Source organism: Brachycentrus maculatus, unplaced genomic scaffold (assembly GCF_059751285.1).
Source record: "Brachycentrus maculatus isolate JH-2025_06_01 unplaced genomic scaffold, ASM5975128v1 h1tg000126l, whole genome shotgun sequence".
NCBI classification, from domain to species: Eukaryota; Metazoa; Arthropoda; class Insecta; order Trichoptera; family Brachycentridae; genus Brachycentrus; species Brachycentrus maculatus.
Window position 1 is genome coordinate 25,001 of NW_028280879.1, and position 11,032 is coordinate 36,032.

Below are 11,032 nucleotides of genomic sequence, written 5' to 3' on the forward strand. Positions count from 1 at the left end.
TGTATCAATGTATATAAGTCGCTCTTTTTTCCTCCACTAGTCGCTCTCATGGCGTCTGAATGTACGAGTATAGTTCTCTTTTTCCTCTGTACGTTATATCGTTTTTCTCTCTCGTGTAGCAAAATTTGACAAATAAACTTGACGCGTACTTGAAATTTCTCTCTCAATCCTCGATTATTGTATCGATAATTGGGCGACAATTTACAACACACTATTGCACCGTTTGTTATAGAATTTTGAAGTGACACTGGCCGCCAAAGACCGGTAGCCCATTGTGATTTAAAATAACGTTATAATGTGGTAAAGTATGAAAGCCGAATTTCAGATCGATATGTAGTTATTACGTTAAGCTAAATATGCGTGTCATGTATCATGGGAGCTCTAATTGAATTAATGTTGTCATTCAAGACCAGAAATAACCGATACAAATATGAAATATCCGATATCGATCGATTTGAGAAAATAATTCATGACACTTTGAGTATTTTGTTTTAATCCTGATACGTATTTAATGTTGTAATTAATTTTGTTTATTCGTGTTGCGATTGGTTAATTACGTTTTATGTGTTGAAACTTTTAAACAGGATCAATCGTCTGTTTTTGGTTGATATGAAGACATTGGTTCATAGCAATAAACCCTTCAATGTGCAACTATTCTCTAAATGAAATTTAAATACAGACGAGATTTTTACTCTTCTTTTATATCGAACCAACGAATATTGATACAAAATAACATATTATTTAAAAAAAGAATTTTTATTTATGAATTTGTAATAATGACAGCATATTAAAATGCAGTCTCTATTGTACTTTAATATGTTTTACCCATTTCACATCTAAATACACTTTTGTGTTCGCAAAACAAAAGGTCTTTGAACATTTTGTTTGCAGCCACGACAGTCTTTTTGATAGTTCAAGCTCCTATTGAAACAATGGGAAAATGCTCCTGCATCTAAAATCTCAATTAAGGATTTCGACACCAAATTACCTCCAGTAATAACAAAACTATTTCTTTCGGTTTTGAGATAACTCCCTGAAATTAAATTTAGTTAAATAAATATATTTAAGGTGTTCCAACTTGAGATTAATTTCTATATTTTTATTTAAATGAAAGTAGATGGAAGTGTAAGCATCTCCGGGCTTACAATCTGACATGTGGATGGCTTTAGCGATCACTTCATACACTTGTGTATGTTTCACCATTCTGCCTAATATTGATCATGCATATTGCATTAATTTTTGCAATGACCAATTTCAAGTATGCGACATTCCTGATTATGCCATGTTTTCTTCGGTCTAACTCAGCTCCCATTTTCAACTACATTCGCCTAATAAATATGTTTTACGTTCTTCTCATATGTCACAACTTCGAGGGTTGGCAGAGAGAATAGAATACCAAACTATCTGAAAGAGTATTAGATACTCGATCCTACCAAGTTTTCCTTGTCCTTTCTCAGCACCCATTTCCAACTACATTCGCCTCATAAATTTGTTGTACTATCCTTTTCCCACTTATTTGTTTCAAATCTCCACAACATCATTTCACATATTTCTAACATTAATCGAAAATGCTTATCTCAGCCTTGTAATTTGTCCTCATACACCATTCGAACATGTCGCTCACTCCTTTCACGAACGTCATAAATCAAAAAACTTGATTTTTCAGGAGAATGTTTTTAAAGTTTAAAAATATAATACGATCTATTAAAAACAAATATCAAGCCACTTATTGAAATTTTTACTGTGCAACAGATCTTTTTAGGTAAAACCTGAAGGTTTTTTCTCCATTTGAAAAAATTTAGTACATTAAAAAAATTAAACAATACATTTTCTTCAAAATGTAAAAACAACACTTTCTGCCCTGTAGCAGGTAAATACTAAGATAAAAATATGCCGCTGTTGCTGGGATAAAGTGCAATATCTGGGCATTCCGAAAATATGCACAACTGAAAATTGATGATTTTGATTTATGACGTTCTTGAAAGGGGTGAGCGATGTATGATCGTACTACCGCACATTCGTCCGAGAGATCGCGTATTGGCTGCATTCAGACAATCGATTACCTTGACACCTCCATTCTTAACTTCGTAACATTAGGGTTGGAATCAAGCGTTATTGTGCACCGTTCTTAACTAAGTACGTAATATGAAAAGAAACGGAAAAAAATCAGAAATTCCCGCCTGGTCGAGACAGTGAACAATCCAATACTCTCATATTTATTTTGTCAATAGAATGGAGTCTTTAGAATAAATGTTCTTTACGCACGAAGACCCTAAAAACGGGTCTACGCTATAAAAAATATACATACGCACATATTTTAGCTTTAAAGAAACTTTGCCGAAACGTGACAAAAATTTTATATTTTAATTTTTTATGTGAAGAGCGGGACGAGGCGCATCGTAAAATGGTGTCGCGCCGATTCTCACTTCTCGGTCTCGCGAGTGTCGACTAAAATAATAACAGATTTTTTTAAAACCTCATTAGCAGCACCTGTTTCACGGAAAGAGTGCGGATTTCGAGGAAAAAAGTTTTTTTTACGATTCTCTATTAGAACTCATAAAATTTTTCTTTTGAATGACTTGGATTTCTCTCCGGCTATGACCGTGATTGGAATCTTGTATAGCTAATGGAAATACTATGAGAATTTAGTTTGTTTTATAAGTACATGTAAGCGTGTTAGCTAAATAAAATATTTAGTATTGCTACGAAGAGCTCCTAAAAATACGTATTTTTATGGTATTGAGGATTAGGGAACAATTGAATACGGGTGTTATTATTCTACTTGCATATTATCTTTTTATTTCATATATATATATATATATATATATATATATATATATATATATATATATATATATATATATATATATATATATATATATATATATATATATATATATATATATATATATATATATATATATATATATATATATATATATATATATATATATATATATATATATATATATATATATATATATATATATATATATATATATATATATATATATATATATATATATATATATATATATATATATATATATATATATATATATATATATATATATATATATATATATATATATATATATATATATATATATATATATATATATATATATATATATATATATTTATATATATATATATATATATATATATATATATATAAATATATTTATATTTATATATTTACATATATATATATATATAAATGAATAATTTTATCTTTCATATTTTAATTTTCCTACTGGACTAGTACCGACATTATTCCCGGGAAATTTAAAATAATCTAAATATTATATAATAATTCATAATTTTTATTTGTACCTTTCAATTGAAAAAATTGAATGGGCATTATCAATAATGTCCAATTATAAACATTGCCCGTAACATATGCATATTGTAATTTAAGGGTTGATTGAAGTAACCTAACTCGGTAGAGTACAAAATGAAAATATTTTTTCTATGATCCTTCTCCCCCCAATCCCTTTAGGATGTCACAGCTAATAGACGGCTCATATTATTATTAGTTGAGGAAGGTGAAGAATAGAGCATTTTCTTGTTAGCTGACACTTCTTTCTCAATCACTCCCAGTTTCAGTTTCATGAGTCCAATAATGCTCTTTAGGTTCAATACTTCAGACACCAATTTGATTATAAAGTATGTAATAAATTTGATACTATAATCAGTTCCCAGTTTAGCCCGAGTGTGACTAGGGCAAGGAGTTGGCATTGTAGTGATAAGCCCGAGTGATAATCGGGAAAATCGTATTCCGGCTTCCGATATCGTTTTGCTGAGCAAAATATATTTATGTATTTGTGTTTATTGATGGCTTTGTGATATTGATGTATTTGTGTTTATGATGTAATGGTATGCGCATGTGAGGAGAATGGAACCATCCAGACTCCCCCACATCGCATTGTACGGCCAACCCCATGGTAGACGACTCCCGGGCAGACCACCAAAGAGATGGGCCGATAGCTGGGAATCGACATCGCAGGAGGCTAATCCCTCTTAAAAACAGGCCGTAAGGCCTACAATAAGAAGAAGAAGAAGAAGAAGAAGAAGAAGAAGAAGTGTTTATTGACTAACCCGAACGGTTTTCGAGCAGTCTTATTTCGACTTGTTGTTGGTGACGATTTCTTGCACCGGCGAATTTTCTCACCAAAATTCGACTGTTTAGTAGTTTAGGTGGGGTTATTATACCTCATTGGCTTTAATGTGATGACCGCTATTAAATATTATAAAAAGTTGTACTTTAAACAGTAATTATTGTTTATAAAATAAATTAACTTGTTTTCACAACATTAAAAAAAAGTGGTGAAAACAAAGTTAATTAATTTTATAAAGTTTTAAAAATGTCCACAAAGTATCTGTGGAAAACATTCAAGAAATAAGTATTGTTACTGTAATCGAGTGAATTCTTTCACAATTTACTAAACATTGCTTATCTGTCAAAATTTAATCACCTACGTTATCATTTTTTTAGTTTGAATTTAATTCCGAAAGTTGTTAAGTATTTCACAAAATTAGTATGATATGAAAATATGGTATAAAAATTGTGTGTGCCGACAACCGATGTTTGTTTTCTTTAAAAACAATTTTTAGTGTGCATTAATCTAAACCATTACCGCTGGTGAATTTATGTTGTGGTTTGAATAGAGGCAATTGCTTTCATATATTTATAAGAATATGTTTGGTTTGACTAGGAAACACCGAAATCATAATAAAGAAGCAATATTAAACGAAATATTTACATTGAATTGCTGAAGCGTGATGAAAAATTTTATGCGAAATAATTTAAGTGGAAATATAAATTGTTAAGAGAATGTTTCTTTCCCCTTTCCGGAACCGGTAATACACTCGTAGTGTATCGGCCTTTGGCTCTTTCTTCATAATAATATCTACTGAGGGGCTCAAATATATCAAGAAAAGCGTCGGAATTGGAGAGCTTTCGGGCTTTGCAAAGCTTTTTTAGCAGATTTATTTGTACTATTCATCTTTGGGAGCCTCATTGTCAGCGCCTTGCCGATACATTCGCATAGTTCTGGCGGATGACTATTTACAAAGATTAGCCGGAGTACCGCAATGTGTGCCGCGATAAATTTAGCTAAGCCGCTAGGAAAAGTTTAGCCGAGAATACTGAGATGGTCCGCATTTTACAAAAATTAAGAAAGGGATTATTTATTCAATTGTGCCCCAGTCCGGTGTCTAAGTGTTTAAGTAAAGATAAATAGGACCTCGCTTCACTCACTAATAAATACAGAACGGAGGCTTTACCGAATAACATGACCTTTTAAATTATTACCCACACCTACTTTATTTAATTGTAAAAGAAAAACACTTGTTATTTACTATTTGAGTTTATTTTACTATAACGACTAGTTTTGTAATATATGCTCTCATCTTAAGGTCTGAATATAAACTCATATATAGACATAAAGATGGAAGATAGGCTTTCGAAACAAATCGTAATAATAAAATAAATTCAAGTAGTAAAAACACACGTGTTTTTTTATTCCAATTTTATCATATCTTACCACAAAGTGAATGCCGAAATATTAAATAAAATACTTTATAAAATAACTACAGTTTACTTTGAAGTTAATAGGGAGCAATATTTATACATAATATTTACAAATTATTCAAAATTACTTTTATGTAAATCCGGGAAACCATAATTATTTTAATAACGCTTTGTTCATGTATCTTTGAAATATTTGCAAAAAAAAATATTATGTGTATATACGTACATCGAACATATCCGAGTCATTAATCTTATTTCATGTAAGGGGATTTCCTTTCGTCATTTCCCATCGATTCTGATAATTTTACAGGCTCTTGGTATTCCTGACACGTCCTCGTCAGTCGGAAAATTATCGCCCTATCGGCGCCCAACCAATACTCCATATCCTCACTCTGCGTACGTGTCTTATTCCAGTCCCCGCCTCGCGAGTAGAAAAGAATATTTTCCCATCCTCGCGTTTCCTAATTGACCTCAAGGACAATATTTACTTTTTGCCCAGGTCACGCATATAAAATATGTACCCCTCGAAACCTTCAGACAACTTTATTGGAAGGTTGCTTGCTTGCTGAAATATCCAATGGCTATATATAAAAAGTACCAATGGATATTCTCCACTTTATTGAAAGAGAAAAAATATCAGTGAAACATGATAGCGCATTCTAAGAAAATAACATGTCACTTATATTGACAAAATACAATAATGAATTATACCCTTAATGGATAAGTTACAGTTTGTTTTGAAAGGGGCACTTATATAATATTGAAAAATTACGTAAATAAGTCATTTATCTGGCTAGGTAAATAGTTAGACTTGCCCGCTTTTAGGCTTGCTTCGAAGAAATATCACGATTCTCGTTTTATAAATGACAATGATAAAAAGGGGATAACGGTGTCATTCGAATACAAACTCGACCTTAAAATATTGATTAAAGTAAGTGGAGTTGAACTCTTTTATTTTGAATTTTCTTCTCGGTCATCAAAGTTTGACACTAACCTTTAAAGCGCTCGGAGTTAAACAATTGTTGAATTTCACAATAAAAGACAAAATGGAATTGGAGAAGACTATTCTTGACAAAGACACTGAAACGTTTCGCTTTTCTACTTGTTCTAGAGATGGGGGAAATGTAAATTATTATGTAAAATGAAACACTTTTCCGGGTTATCGTTGACAACGCACAAAACTTTCTTATCAACAAGGATTATTGTCCTATAATCTTAATCCAGTTTATTTTTTGAAACAAAAAACTTTGTAAGTGATACAAAAAGTTTACAGCACTTACGACCGATTTTAATTTAGTAAAAATGTGTTCATTTATTTGCTAATATTTAAAACAAAATTAATTAAACGCTAATACAAATTATTTTTTGACATCTTATCGAAGATGAAGAAAAATATGTCATTTACGGGGCTGACTACCGTCATCGGATGGTTTAAGTGATGACTTTACACACGTGTAACATTCACCAATTCTAACCATTATTGACAACCACACTACTCAAATTCTTATATATTAAAACATCAATATATTATTATTTGACGTTAAAACATTTTTCATTACTTGTAAAATGTAATATTTACGCACATTTTTTTTTAAATCTAATATTATGCTTTATGTCCACTTTTTTTACAACGTATATTTGAAAATTTATCAATAACCGATAGCGGAGACCATTCTCATTGTATGAATATATTACTAGTTTGCCTTTTCAACCTTAGTTTTTTATATGTATCTAGTTAATGTAATATATCGCTCACTCCTTTCAACAACTTCATAATTCAAAAATCGACAATTTTCAGTTTTACATGTTTTTTCGGAATGCCCAGAAAATGTACTATATCCCAGCAAACCGGCATATTTTTAACTTAGTATTTACCGGCTACAGGGCAAAAAATGTTGTTTTTGCATTTTGTGGCTTGATATTTATTTTTAATACATTTCATTATATTCTCAACTTTGAAAACGATCTCCTGAAAAATATTTTTTTTTATATATGACGTTGTCAAAAGGAGTGAGCGATATGTACACAAAGTCTGAATAAAAAATAAACATTTCAAATATTAGGTTGATGCATAAGTAATGTCATATTTTTACATAATCTGTGGCATATTTTTTTTACGAACTGTTTTAACAGTTGTTCTTAATGTTGTTTTTGTATCATATAAAGGAGGGATTTTTCTAAAATTTTATTCAGTTTACCTATTGAGCTATATAGAGCCCTTGTGATTTTTTTGAATGTCAGAGAAAAGAGTGTATATTCGACACTTTTACTTTTTGAATTCGATAAAGGCCGCATTGCAACTGAGGCAACCAAAAACATACGTGATGTGTACGGCAGAGGTGGTATCGATGTTCGAAGCAGTCAACGATGTTTGGCTGAATTCAGATTTGGGAATTATCAACAGCTGATGAAGAAAGATCGGTACGTCCTTCAACCACCGATGATGATGTACTGAAAGCCATACTTAAAGTTGATCCCCGTCAGAATACTAGGGACATCGTATTGACGATGGATATTGATCTGCATTGCATTGGAACGGGTTCCAAGTACGACATTTTCATTTTTATTATTTCAGCTTATAATTTGTAGGAAAATAAAAGTTATCATACAAAGCTTCATTTTATCACTACAATAACAAACATTCCCTTGTATTTCTGTATGAAATTTGAGAGTTTTACATGACTAGGTTAATGAGCATCGTCGGAATTACATTAATAATTATATAACGTAAAATTATCGCACGGATTCCACAGAACTGGGAAATATCCATTTATGCTAAGCGCTCTGCTTAGTACCTTCGATCCTAATTAGATTTCAGCCGGCGATTTGGGTCTGACACAATGGATTATTATCTACATATGTATATACGAGTATATAAAGGAGTGTTGACTGACTGAACGTCTAAACGACTGACTGACATATCAACGCAAGGCCTAAATCACTTTACATAAAAACAAAATATTTTGACGGTATATTAAAATGGCAATGTAAGCTAGTATATTGAAAAAAATACGGATTTTTGTAAAATGAAGTAGTAAGGACGATAAATCGAAAACCAAAAGTGCTACAAATGTATTTAAATTTAGTAGTAGTAAATGTATTTAAATTTAGGAGTACCTATTTAAACACTCATTTTTGTGATTAAACAATACCTTAACCATGTGGCTATATTCATTGAAAATATTTCAATTACAAACTAACTAAAATCACTAACTTCCCATCACGTCGCTTCCCCTGCTGCAGGGGTAAGCAGACAGAATAGAAGGCCACAATAATCTATCTTTGCACACTATCTTCGCCTCTTCCACATGCATACATACTATATATATATATATAACGTGGTAATATTTTCCTTTTGAAAATTAAGTGTAAATAATATGTAAAGTGGGTGTATAATAATAAAATAAACAATGTGTTGCTTTGTAATTAAAGTTTATTCTTAATTTATCTTTATAATAATTTTTATATCTATCTATCTATCTATCTATCTGATTCTGACAGTTAATAATATTATCGGAAGTCTTTTGTTTAATTCTGAGCGACGCATGCGGCATCTGGTGGTAGAACTGTTTTATGTAGGTACTTTTTGTAAGTACTTAATAAAATGTATAGGTAGGTACCTAGTTATTTTATTACATCTCCCCCCTTGGGGATGAAAATTCATAGTAAAATTTTCACTCGTCCTCCGGATCATCTTCTTGTATAAGTTTAGTGATATGATAAAGTTTTTTTTTTTTTTCTTTCTTTCTTTTTTCCTTCTTTTTTTTCTTTCTTGTTTTTTTTCTTTCTTCCTTTTTTTTCCTTTTTTTTCGTTCTTTTTTTTTTCTTTTTTTTTGTATTTTTTTTTTCTTGACCCTTTTAAAGTAGACACAGTTTTTCTCAATCCATTTGTTTTTTTCTTTTGAATTCCTTCATTTTTATTCAGATCTCTTAAAGTATCTTCTAATATAACCAAATGTACATCTTTTAATTGTTCATCTGCATTTTTATTCGATTCTAAAACTGGATTCCGGCTTAGACAATCTACTTCTAAATTCTTCTTTCCTGGAGTATATTTTATTTCATCTTTCGTAGAAGTTTTTTCTACTTTATTTTTATTTTCATTTTTCAAGCACTGTTTCTGTGTTATTTGTATGTCTTCATTTTTATTCTGATCTTTTGAAATATCTTCTAATTTAACCAAATTTACAACTTTTAATTGTTCATCTGCATTTTCATTCGATTTTAAAACTGGATTCCTGCTTAGACAATCTACTTCTAAATTCTTCTTTCCTGGAGTATATTTTATTTTATCTTTCGTAGAAGCTTTTTCTACTTTATTTTTATTTTCATTTTTCAAGCACTGTTTCTGTGTTATTTGTATGTCTTCATTTTTATTCTGATCTTTTAAAATATCTTCTAATTTAACCAAATTTACAACTTTTAATTGTTCATTTGCATTTTCCTTCGATCCTAATACTGGATTCCTGCTCATACAATCTGCTTCGAAATTCTTCTTTTCTGGAGTATATTTTATTTTATATTTTGTAGAAATTTTTTCCACATTATTTTTATTTTCATTCTTCAAGCACTGTTTCTGTGTGATTTGTAAATCTTCATTTTTATTATTAATCTTATCATCGTCCTTTGTTTTAAACCAGCATGTTGCTTCAGGGTGATATCGAGTTCCCTTATTTAATTTTTCACAAATCTTACATGGACTTTTATCTTTAATTTTATCACTAGTTCTTAGATTTCCACGTCTTCTTTGATTATCTTCTAATCGTTTTCTTTGATCATGTTCTAATTTTTCTCTCTCACTCCGAACATATTGTAGTAATTGTTTTAATACATCTAATGTTTCATAATCCATTTCCATTTAACAAAATTGTCGTTTTATAACGTGGTAATATTTTCCTTTTGAAAATTAAGTGTAAATAATATGTAAAGTGGGTGTATAATAATAAAATAAACAATGTGTTGCTTTGTAATTAAAGTTTATTCTTAATTTATCTTTATAATAATTTTTATATCTATCTATCTATCTATCTATCTGATTCTGACAGTTAATAATATTATCGGAAGTCTTTTGTTTAATTCTGAGCGACGCATGCGGCATCTGGTGGTAGAACTGTTTTATGTAGGTACTTTTTGTAAGTACTTAATAAAATGTATAGGTAGGTACCTAGTTATTTTATTACATATATATATAAATATATATATATATATATATATATATATATATATATATATATATATATATATATATATATATATATATATATATATATATATATATAATATATATATATATATATATATATATATATCTATATATATATATAAATATATATATATATATATATATATATATATATATATATATATATATATATATATATATATATATATATATATATATATATATATATATATATATATATATATATATATATGTATAAATAAATATATATATATATATATATATATATATATATATATATATATATATATATG